Genomic DNA, 13,514 nt, shown 5'->3' with positions numbered 1-13,514 from the left:
TTTAGGAAATGGATACTACTTTAGATTCAGTGCACTAATATGTGCTGCTCAAGGTTATTTAGATTCTCAAACATAAGTATGCAACTGAATAAAACACCCTCTTTGCCAATGCTATCCCATTTAGTTTCTAAATGTGCCTTTCCAGCTCAATACTGTGACAAGACAGAGCCTGAAACAATGGGATGCAAGGCAGAATTAACCTCTACAAGAGATACCAGTGTAAAATTGGGTACACACACACAATTGTCAAATAAGGTAAACAATTAGCCATATTGTGAATTCAAATTCGCCAGTTCACACAACATGTACATCCTGCCAGTCTAAAGGGTGTATAGTACCCAGAGATAAACCTAAGATGGAGGGAGAGCACTGGGCCATGATTCTTAATGAAAATTAAAATGAAAAGCTATCTTTACATGTTTAACAAATATGGATATGTTTAACTAATTTGCCAGATTTTTTTCCAATATCTACACAATCAACAGCAATATCTTATTACTGTACCTCATGAATCAATATTAACAGCACATTCCAAGCTCAACACCAGCCTCTGGGTGCGAGAACAGGTCGAAATTAACAATAAGGCCATTAAGTGCAATAACCTCGTTCACAACCAGCGGGGCTGATAAATACCTCATTTTTCCATTGCTTTAAGAGCAGCTCAAGTTTCTCCGATTAAAGTGAACATATGGACAAAATCCTTAGTCACTAGATTAGTCACAGACATTGCGGGTAAGCCGAGAAAGCAAATGCTGCTGTACACAGAGAATTAGCCCCACATCCACCACTGTAGAGGTTCACCATGCCAAATCAAGCATGCACACACAAACCAAGCCTTTTTCTTTTTAACATTTAGATTTCGCCGAGATCTACATATATAAAATTATTTTTCAGGTTATCTGGGGGTGGGGGGGATCACTTTGTTCCCACATAAGAATAATTCTGTCTATATTAACAAATACACCAAACTTACAAAGATGTAAAAAACTGAGAACACATCACCTCCATCATCCCTTGCGAGCTTTACTGAAACACAGAAGTGTAAAGAAACAGTAGCTTTACACATTCCTTTATTGGAACTACACAGTATACTTATTAAACTTGAAAGCAGCAAAGTACCAGGAAATAGCTACAGTATGTCAGCCTAGCACCACTTTATGTCTATAACGTTTCCAAAATAGTGTATGGTATTCATTTCATATCATTTATGCATCTGTGCCAATGTCAAAAATTACATTCTGTGTGAATGGCAGCATGCTGATGAATCAGTGCTGCTACCTCATAGTTTCAAGATCATCTGTTTGAATCCTGACCTGGTCCTTCAGTGTGGAGTCTGCTTGCTCTGCATGTACACGTCTTTCCTGTGAACTCTGGGTTGCATCTCATATCTCAAAGAAGTGGGGGAGGTTGATTTGTAACATTTCTCTATATAACCTAGTGTTGGTGAGCTCTGTAATGTACCAACACTCTCTCCAGGGTTAGATCCTGCCTTCAGCTGATGCCAATGGAAACTTTACTTGCTCTTCACAACCCTAAATGGGATTAGGCAGGTTTAGGTAATGGATGTATGTGTGCAAAATAGCAGACCTCATCAAACTGTCACAAGGTCAAATATAAATGGAATACTGAGAAATTAAGTGTTTAGTTTAGTGCTCTGTATTGGTGTTCATAAAACTCCTTCAAATGAAAATACCTTGTGGGTTTTACTCTGTAAACCACTCAGCTACCAGCTCAACTTAAACGACACTAAACTACTTAAGATCAGTAGCAAATCAGATTGTTTTGAAAGCTAGTTTTCTTGCTAAGCATGACACCATGGAATGACCTACTCAGAAATCTGTCTTGTTCATTTGGTCTTACATCAGCCTCACATATACTCCATTTAAGTTCATGCAACATTTAAGTAAACATCATAGTGCCTGGAGGAGTCTCATTCCAGGCAGAGAACACATATCAAATGACCTGCATCGCTCCTTGTTAATTAATATCCTGGACTGGAATGTAATTGATTAAATTTACACCTTACATTCAAAAAAATAATTATACTACATCTGAGCACTACCATGCCAGTTAGACAAAGAAGCACTAAGTCTTCATTTGCTGGACTGTGAACAACATCCCCCGAGTATGACCAAGTCCAATTAGGGTTCTCTTAAATTTTCTCTGTTATCTAAACATACAGAACACGCTGAAGGTTATAACACCTGGCAACTCTCAAGACAACCTTGAATCTCCAACTGGATGAATAGAAGACTATGTGCAGTATATCATAAAGTAGAAATGGGGCTTTACAGTGTGTCCAAGACTTCCAAAGTAACATTATATTTGGCCTCACCTCTTGTGCAGGCATTAAAAAAAAAAAAAAAAAAAAAAAAAGGAAAGAGGGATTGTTGCCTAATCCTTTACTTTATATTGCATGTTACTGTCAATTTTCAAATGGAGTATTATATTCAATTAACTATGGTATATACTTATTTCTCAACTGTGCTTTGATGGCTCAACAGTCTTAATAATAGGCTTTTCAAGTTGTCCCAGTAGTACACATTGGCACAGACTGGAGATTTAAAAGAGGCCAACAAAGACATTTTCATGTAGCTCAGTTTTTTTTTCCCCTCTCCCCTTCCCACTTCTTAGGAATTTACTCTGCTTGCTTAATGATTTGCAAACCATTTCAAACTTGAGCCTATTGTGTAGTGAAAAGGTGCGTTAATATGTCTTTTTAAACCCCTCCTTTAAAACTAATACATTTTTCCCCTAGCTACATTTGAAATTATACTTTAAACAGACCTGAAAGGGTTTGCAAAGAGGAACGTAAACATTGCCAGCTATTTTATAATAGGATAGATGTGTGTAATTAGCTCACAGTTTCCTTTGAGCTGCAGAAATACTCAGGTTCCAGCAATGAAATCAGCCAGCCGTGTATTACAACATTTGAAACCAAAGTATCAAGTAACATGGTGTATGCAGAAGTGTTTGCCTTTTCTTTCCTCTCCTCTAACAAGTCACTGGGTGCAAAGCGCTTACACATTTACTTCTACTAACACCACCTAATAATAACAGAAGCATAAAAACTTAATACTAAATTGTGTGACAAATTATATTACAGGTACAAACTGCAATGCTGAGAAATATGCATACATTTTGATTCTATTAATAATTTACATTCTTGAAAGTATGCCGAAGTGTTAAAGATTTCTTAATACAGCTTGCCAAAATTTGCAATACATATTTGCAAGTGACATTTTATGAGAGCAGAAACAAGATTTTTTACAACAAAAGGTCATCTAATTTAAAGGTTACTTGTCATGTGGCCCAATAATGCCACAAAAAGCTTCAATTTATATTTTTTGGGTGGTGGTCAATAGGTGACTTAACTGCCCAAGTTCTATACCAACCATTAGCAAGGACCTCTAATTAATTAGGGTACTAAAACAAAGGCTGGTGTACACTGAGCTCTTTCTTTTCTTTTGAAGCCTTTGTAACATCTGATGAATGCAGTCTGAAGCAAATGTATAATGAAAAGGGAAAGGAGGGACTGACTAAGGCATTGTATTTCATTAAATTGAGAGAGGCTCCCCCCACCCTTCTCCTTTCCCCTTTCAAGAATAGCCAAAAACAAGAGATACACGTCTGTTCTGCCAACAACTGGTGCCCCACAGCTATAGCCAGCATGCGTTGTCAAGTCCCTGTCATGTTAAAAAGCAGCAGGGTGGAGGGGCCAACCCAATACTCTGGAATCAATATCTTGAATTTGAACAGGTTGCTAAACCAATCCCCCCCCCCAACCCCATATAAAATCATAAATATCTGAAGTGCCTCCACCCAGTACTTTAAAAAGGCAAGAAATTTAGAACTGCCTGATCAGGCTGGCATTGTAAAGAAATCATTTACTCCAATAGTACAGAATTATTTTTAAACAAAGAAGCATTCAACAAATACAAATTTAGTCTAATGATTTGTACTTAAAATGGCACACTATACACAATTTTTATCTCATCTTACAAAAAGCAGTTGAACCTATGTAATTCAGCTGCCCCAACCATCACTACCAATTCAGCTTAACAAAAAAATTCAACAGAAACTGGTTGTTCCAAATAAATTAACTTTCACTTTCACAGATAGTGCAAGAAACATTCCGAAACCTGCGCAACTGAATTTAAGGTAGCAAGGGGACTGGAGTCTTACATAAATATTAAAATTTACCATACTTTTAAATCTGGTCTTCCCTAGTGAAAGTAAATAGAAAAGTCAAACTCACAACAGCAGCAAGAAGATAAACCTACTAGTAAAATTAAAATATGGGACCTTCATTTTAATACTTAATATATCAGTAAACTCATGAAATGTGAGATTTGTCGATTACATACAGTTAAAGTTCCAGAGCTTATATCCTCATATTTCTCGAATTGATAACTGCATTTAAATGTTGATGGATATTATTCATGAAACTATTAGTGAATCATCATCTGTTAAGCTTCACGCTTCCTCTACTTTGTAGCCAGACAAAATAAAAAATAAATAAATAATAATAAAATCACACAGTAACGGTAATAAGCCCCACGTTAATAAAAATACACAATTTACTAAAAAAGGTTGGCAAACTTTCTGCACACCAGCCCCCCCCCCCCCCCCCATCCATGGAAAGTCAGCGTATGATATTTTATCGACATCTTTATAGTAACAATAAAATAGTAACAATAGTAACAATAAAAACTACAAAAAACGGTTTGTTCCGCATTTAAAGAGATGGATTGATACCCTAACCCATTTTTATGGCAATCTATTGCACCAGAATTTGTTTACAGCATTAGAGATTTCAATATTTTTCCTTAACCTTCATAAACTATTCTGTCTATTCTGCATGGTATGTCCACCTCAAGTGAATTAGGAAACTTGACTGAACTACAAATAGTGGGCTGCTTTATGTCTTCAATTCTTGAGTACTGAGTCATGGTACTGAAGTTGTCCTTTGGCAGTTCTCACAGTTCTGCCAAATTATGTGCCCTTTAAAGTGCTCACAGCAACTGGGTGTTAAAGGAGTTAAAAATCACACCTGCTTTCAAAGTGAAATATATTTTAAACAGCAAAATTGAGGTCTGCATTTACAAACTGTGATAGTAAGTTATCTGTCAACCTATTAAATTTGTCATGCCATTGAAATTGCATGTAGTTGCCAACACAGTTAACGGTTTTTCCTGCATAGATTTCCAAAAATAAATTAAAGCACTTTATTTCTGATGCAGTAGGCTTGCTATGCTTATGTGTATCACAGAAACCCACAGATGAAACCGGTTTAAACCTTGTCCTAGAGATTCCACTGAATCACAATTTTGCTTTTTCTAATCCTGGTGGGAGTAAAGCTGCAATGACTATATTAATCCCACAAGAAATCTCTTCATTAGGCATAAATAGTTTGTTGCTGTAAGTGGTGCAGGTGAAATAAGCAACCAGAAAAAGAAATATGAGCACCAAGTAAATAAAGCTTTTGATGTTTGGAATACTCTGGAAATCGATGCTTACTTGATAATAAAAAATTAAAGATTATCCACAGATTACCCCCACCCCAAATATGTTATCTAGATATTAAGAGTAAATTATGAAAATTGTGCCTTTTAAAAACACAGGATAGACTTAACTCTTGGTATCCTTGGGGTACGATTTATAGACCTTGGGGTCTATTTGCATTGTTATTTTTTCCCCATCAAAAACAGAAACATTTATCCCTTTTCAATAGAGAAAAGTGTATATACAACTATTGTGGGGGAACATTATGCATAAAAGAGACAGATATTTCAAGCTTAGTAATTGCTCCTGTCAAGGACTGTCTGGCTGTGTATATTAAATTTGTTATTTTTGTGACCCTGTATTCATACTATAATGAGTTTTTAGAAGACCAACCGCAACAATTTACTTTTTAATTAATAGCTCTTTTTGTTGCGGCATTACTGCTTATATTGCATCAATCTGCTCAAGTAACAAGTCCTACTGTATTCCATCCATCTTTACTGCTGAATGTTCAGCCAATTAGCTGCAAATAATCTTTGTACTTCTAAGCTGCAGTGCACTAAACTACAGCACACAAGCATACATTTTCAAAAGGATAGGATGTAGATAATCAGAAGAAAACCCCAGGCATGAAACAGCAGCTAGGAAAGCAAATGAGAAGGGCATATTTAAGTTTCTGCCTGAAATAAAGGTATAGCAAGTCCTTGTGCCATAAAACTCATCCCCATCCCCCTTTATTCAACTAATAGGAAAATGCATTTAAGGTTGATGAAGTCTTTTTTGTTGCTTTTGATCCAACTTCAATAAAAATTGCACTTGTAGAAATTGGCCTTGCTGCAATTTTGATCCTAATTGAAAGCAGATTAGGATGCTACCTCAGGGGACTGTTGTCAAGAGAGGAAAATGGAGCAAATGGAGAGGCAAAGCTAAAAAACCAACCCCGCAAGAGGAGACAGATTTACAGTGCTCACAGTACTGAAAGGGGGTTTAAACAAAATAAATTTTCACACAGACAGAATAAGATTACCCCATACTGTTGAAAACAACAATTCAAAAAATGTACATTATATCAAAGCTGAAAATAATCTAACATCTAATGAAAAAATTACAATTTTGTATAAAGCTTTCTGTCAATAACATTCAGCACCAGCAGACCACAAATATTAAATTATTGTCAAAGCAAAAAAAAACATAACAGAGTTGATATTTCTAAGGTGCTTCATGTCATCTAGAATTTGTATACTAAATCACTGAAGAAAAAAATGTTGATCTGGGAAAAAATGAAGAAATGCAGAATCAGAAGTATTTTCACAACTACTTCCAAGTAGTTGTGTAGACCTAATGGCCTTAAGGATATCAAATGGATTGATCACATTTTCCATGTTTCATAAAACAGTAATTAGCCAGAAAATAACTGCAGAAAGGTGAACCTTGCCCTCATGATGGGAGAGGATTGTGGTTCTTAGAACTTCTGTATTGCTCAAGGAAGCACTAAAGTAAGTGAACAGATTTACTCCATAGACTCCTGTTGTCATTTTTGCTGACAACACTTTTGCCACAAAGTTCATACGCCATGCATTTGTAAATAAAGTATTGCTAATCAATATTACAGTAAATTCTGGAGACATCTAACTAGCTAAATTATTAAACATTGGGACTGGGTACAGATAATGTGTGCATTTAAGGTACTGGTGTTTAAAGAACTTAAAAATCAACCAGATGTCTTAAAGCATTTGCTATGGGCTTTATTACATACAAGATAATGTTTAATGCACAATTAATTAAAACCATAGAGGGACTATAATCTGCATTCCACATTTAGCATCCTAAGACTCTACAAATCTTGATGAAATTCATGGTAAAACACTGCCAACTTGACTTGCATTGACAACAGCTCTGAACGAAACATGCAGATAACGATTACTCAGTCAATACTTGTCCCCAAGAGATAAAATTATATTTTGAGTTGAAAAAAATAACATTTTCAGTTTTTTTTAAGTTGATAGGATGGTTAACATTACATTTAGCAGCAAATAAAATTCATGATAAACATTTCTAAAATGGAAGCAATATTACTAACATGGTGCAGCATATGATGAACCACATATTCCATCTGTAGGCAGAGTAGTGGACGGTCACTAAAGCTGCATGGCCAAAACACACAGTCTTGTAACAGCACTTCATCACATAATAACATTACCAACTATTTTGAAAATTATGATGGTTAATTCAAATCAGATAAAAACTAAAATCTTAAAGTAGATGTTAATCTAATTAACTTCAAGTAGAAAATAAATATTCAACCATAGCAATATGCACACAACTAACATGCGTCAAGAAAATAAAAATGTTCTTGTAGTGAAATATAAAATTGTGGACAAGGCAAAGGAAAAATAAAGCAATTTAAATACACATATTAAATAAATCACTTCAAAATATAGAGGAATTTTCACATTTATAGAAACAGTAACTAAACATGTACATAAACCTGCAGAATTACACGCCAGACCCTGTAAGGCATGCATTAGTTCACTTAAGAGAGTGGTTAAAACAAGAGTTTAAAAGGAGAGCGGGGGAGGAGAAGTTGCAAAAAAAAAAAAAAAAAACTCTCAAACATTTAATCTTTTTGTTGAGTCCTCAGTATAAAAGCACCTGCCAAGCAGTAACTGAATCATAAATGTACAAAGATTTAAGAAATCACTGACTACATAAAACAGTCTTTACAGAAAATAATATAATTCAAAAGGCAATTCCCTTTATGGAGAGGATAAAAAAAAAAAAAAGTCTTTCATGTCTTTGGTTAGCTATTTCGAAAGAAAGGTGCTTAAGACAGCTTTCAGTTATTTTCTGTTTTAAAGATATGAAACATCTAGCTTTTAACCTTCTCCTTTCAATGCAAAATGCAAGGTGTAGTGCAGCGCACTTCAGCTTAAAAGCACAACAACCAAAGGGCATGCTATTATTTTAGACTGTCATGGGAAAGCAGTGGATTGCCACTGGGTCTCCTCATATTTCTTCTTTCAATAAAAGAGGCCACCAGGGAAATGTGAAAAAAGGGAACAGACAAATCAAGCCTACAGAGTTCTGTTAAGTAAAAGAACACCTAGACAGCTCAGTTTTAAGGGTGAATTCGGTAGAAGGTTTAATAGCACAGATTTTAGGAGCCTCCGTTCCAAGACTTTAATCACTCAAGAATACTAGAAAAATGAACCAGTACACAAAAAAGTAAGGCATTTAATTGCATCTTTAAGGTGTTAAAACATTTCAGCAGTAATCATTGCAAACAATCTGACGTATCTGTGCATTATTATAAAATTTAAAATCAATGCTACATTTCTGGACTTTAAAAATGTTGAAATGATCTTGCAGAAGCTAACAATCTGCATGGCGAATTTCATGCCATGCAAGACTAGACTGCTCAAACTAATGAGCTTTAGCTGGGTCTCCAAAACAGTACAAATGGCTCTTTTGTGTGCCACTCCACACTGTAACCTTTAAAACTAGATTGGAAAATAAAAGCTGGCCTTTGTTTGCCAAGACAGTTGGTACAGATGAAGGAGGAGGAGTAGTAAATGGGAGGAGGAGGGACATTCAAGCACAGTAGTTGGCAATTCCCAAAAACCTCAAAGTGTCTATGGTTAAGATGGTCTATTGTTAATGTAATGAATGAATGAAGAAAAAAAAAATACAACTTCATTGTCTTTCTCAAAGTCGTGAATATCCGTAACATAATACATAAATAACAAAAAACAAGAACTCCAAATCAAGAAAGAACAAATACACGAGCCATACACCCATTGCAGTGGTGCAGCTACCTTCTGTCAAAGCAATTTTTTGCTTTTTTTAAATATCTCAAGCATGTACATAATGAAAACCAGGAAAAGATCCTTTTCTGCTTATTCTTCCGTTTTTCTATCATGAATCTCACAGGACTTGGAAAAAAACAGTATAGAATAGTTCTTTATACATTAGTGTAACAAGACTACAAGTAAATGGTATAACTGAAATTTCACAGCAAACATTTGAAAAAGATTGCTTAAATCATTTCCTTAAAGTTCAATAAGATTTTGTGGACAGAAATAAACCGAGAGGAAAACGTGAATTTACTTTTATCTGTTTAATTATATGCTGGTAAGGAAACAATCATTAAAGTACAAAACTACAATATTTCATTTATACCCGTGTAGATGTATTTTTCGGCAGAATTAGAAGTCAAATACTTTGACTGCATTGCTGGTGTAAACCTTTATGGGTCACAAGTTAAACAATTTAAAACAAAGAAACAAAAAAAAAAGAAAAATTTTGCTGTTTAGCCTTACTAAGGTAATGAAGATTTAACTTTTGTAATGCCAAATTGCTTCATTATTGTTTATTTTTCATTGTAGAACTGTCATCCATTATCTAGCTATTTAATTTAAAATGGCCATGCGTGTTCCACTGTATTTTTGCTGCTTGAAGCAAATTATATGCTAGATACAAGGGCTACAAACAGCTTTACCACATTGCTCAATATCAGACAAACATGAAAGGGTTTTAAACAACAACAGATTTCACTTCCTATTATCTATGCATTTTAGCTCTTATCCTGAAAAAGTCAATGCTACAGTCTTTCCTTGATGAGATAATATTGTACAAAGGGCTATTGTGTAACATAAGGAAGTACAACCCATCCAAGTAAAATGGATAAAAACCATAAAAATCACAACCTTTCAATAAAAATATTTTAAGCTAGTAAGGAAGTAAATTGCAATCTAGTGTTATAATACTGATTTTCAATTTTCAATATTCACTAGATTCTAAAAATAAAGCGACTACTTTTGATTTCAGACAGTAAGCCAAACAATTTATAGGACAACTAATTAACAGAGGAGACAAAAAAGGCAATTAGAGACTAATTACGGAATTATTTGGAACTATAACTAGCAGACAGTGCATACAAACCAATAACAACTCTCTCCTTAATCTATATCCAAAAAAAGACTAATATCTGCCAAGTCTGCAGAGTACTTTATACACTGCAGAATGGTATGTAAGACACAAGTCTTTTATTGAATGTAATTCAATTTCCTTACAAGAAAGGATCAAAAGTAAATAGAGGTCTTTATGTCAGTGTTAATGACTTATTCCACATCTTAGATTAAAAAAATAATGTGAATGATTTCTACTTTCATGGTGTGTGTATTTATATATTATATACTGTGTATAATTATATATATATATATATATATATATATATATATATATATATATATATATATATATTATACATATATATACACACACACATACAAATACACACACACACATACAAATACACACAATGAAAAACAAAGCTGTTAGGAGTCTTTTTCATGATGGTAAATCCCAAATGTCGTTTTATTATGTTCAATAGACTGAACTCTAAATATATGGACACTCCCATTCTACTGACTTTTCCTCAGATTGAGTATTGCAGGAATTAGCTTAGCTCAAGGACAAGGGACTCTGGCTGAATGTAAGGCATGATTACACACATGGCTCTTCCATTTATAATCCATACTATCTTTATCCTAGCTCTGTGTTACAGCAGTAAAGCAAAACGATTTTGCAAGACACGGCTACTCGACAAGAGGGCTGGTTGGTGGGGGGTGGTGGGTGAGTAAACACTACCGCAGTCTTCTCATATAAAAAAGGAATTCCAAGCATTATGTCAACTTCATAATGGGAAAATATTTTAATATAAATCATAAACACAAATATTTACCCCCTTACCCCACATGGCTTAGGCCATTCTACAGTTAAAACTTTATATATAATTATAGATCCTCTTGGGAAAAGTAAGAATGCATTGTGTGTTAATGATCACAAGACGGGCTTCCTAAGCTTTTTCCCTTCATCACAATTGCAATAGGTCCTCCCTGGAGCTTTACCATTAACAAGTCTGTTTCCTGTCAGCCCACTCAGAGATAATGTCATTTATCTCAAAGCGGCACAAGACCCATCATTAGCCTCAATAAAAGACCACGGACAAAGGCCGAATGATGGCTTATCAAAAGCTCAGAATGTGCAGCCAACAAGCCAAAGCCTGGAATTCAAGTATGGCTAAAGAGTCCTGACAACTTTATATATGTTTTTAAATTAAGTAACAATTTATAAAACACACATTTAAGAGTAAAAACTCATTTTTCTCCAATTATCACTTTATAAAACTTTTATTTTATTGTTTTTTAAAGCTATACTGGACACTTTTGGTTGATCATTGTTTATTTGTAAGCCACTAAATCTTAACACTTGATATTCTTCTAATGTTCTTCGCTTCCAGACCATTATTGCTCCTTATATTTTTTATTCTATTGAAATTCTGTTGGATTACATGTACCATAATCTGTTTTTAATATACATATTCTCATTACTCTTACTGTATGGGACATTCAGCTAAATGTAAGAATTTAAATAGTTAAAAAAAAAAAACAAAAACCCATTACTATCAAGTATAACTAAAAAGTATATTTAAAATGTGACTAACAGACAAGCCTCCCCCCAAATATCAATAACTTATGCAGTTTAGCAGGGCACTTTATGTAATGTTATTAACATTGGTGAAACTGTGCTTTAACAGCTTAAACGTAACTCCATTTAGAAAGCTATTAAGTCTCCAAAGTGCCTGTAACCTTTTAACATTTTTAAGGTTCACACATTATCAGACACCCCTTGAGCAATTATTAATGAATATGAAATATAAAGCATTGTCTGTTAACCATTCCTAACTTTTTATCATAAGAGAATGAAACATTTTGCAGAAAATACATATATATATATATATACATATAATTGGATCACTAATCAGAAGAAGTTTAAATTGTATGTCTGGTCATGGCCACTTGAGAGCAAGGGAGATGGGTGTCAGTGAGGAACTCAACCAGAAAGCTTTCACTGACCAGAGGGCGCAACCTCTTAACCTTTCTGAAAACAGACTCTGGTCTCTCCATTCATGGCTGCAAAGATTTAAGTAGCATGAGCTATAGATTCTCTTGGGAGCTTGAAATTACTGCTGATTTCTATGGCTAACAATCTCAGCTAGCGCTTCTTGCCACAAAAGGATAAGACTTCCTTCATTTATTTTTTATGACCGCCTGAGATTCTGTTTTACAATAAAAAAGGATAAAAGAAAAAAGGACTAAATCCATTACTTTAAAGATCTCCAAGCATAACAGGTTTACTTATTGCAGCATTTCTTAAGCAAAACAAGAAACACACTGCTTAGTTTCAAACACCAGTACGACAGATTGCAAACTATTACTCCAGAGGTAAATCTATTATGCAACACTTCACATTAATGACAAAATACTCAGAGGTTACGCTCCATAGGGAAAACTTCAGCCCATCCACAGGACTTTCATAACACACAGCTTGCACACTTCTACTCTGTCAAAACTAAAGGACAGTCTGCTCTATATTAAACAAGCCAAACTGTTCCTAACACTTCGCTATATGGCTTTAAACTAAATCTATTCTTACTGAAATCCCTTCCTGTTTTTCTCCATTCAGCATGAATCCCACCCCCCATCCCATATGCAGGAAACACAATTGTGACATACTAACAAATGCACCCAAACTGGCTTCTGACAAATATTCAAGAAATCTAGTGTTAGGATTTTGCAAGAAAAAGAGAAAAGAGATTATAAAAGAAAGCCTCATGGGAGTGGTAACTTACCCATTACAAGTCTGCTTATTCAGGCATGCCAGTAATGACTTAACCACAAATATGGACTGCATGAATATAGCACAAACATCTCAGAATTACAGACTTCTTTAACTTGACCTACACATTAAGGGAGTGGCACGCTTTACAACACATTTGTGGTTTTTATATAAATGTGCCAGCAGAAACCAAGTCACAGATTTAATTGCCTTTTAGAAGCACCAATTTATCATGTTTTACATGACGTGCTGCAATGTGGAAACAGCGTAAATAGACCAAAATAGATGTGCCAGCATGCCGTGCAATTTAAGCACAAACGACTCATCTA

The 13,514-nt window shown here is 34.8% G+C and overlaps 1 protein-coding gene across 4 annotated transcripts in view; it reads right to left on the bottom strand.

Annotated features, from left to right (window-relative positions):
• The window catches only part of znf608 (zinc finger protein 608), a 61,760-nt gene that overhangs the window by 42,455 nt on the left and 5,791 nt on the right, over positions 1-13,514 (bottom strand). The window lies entirely within an intron of this gene.

The sequence above is a fragment of the Erpetoichthys calabaricus genome, chromosome 7 (assembly GCF_900747795.2).
Source record: "Erpetoichthys calabaricus chromosome 7, fErpCal1.3, whole genome shotgun sequence".
NCBI classification, from domain to species: Eukaryota; Metazoa; Chordata; class Cladistia; order Polypteriformes; family Polypteridae; genus Erpetoichthys; species Erpetoichthys calabaricus.
The sequence above is the reverse complement of the archived record's forward strand: the minus strand, read 5'-3'. Positions and strand labels throughout refer to the sequence as shown.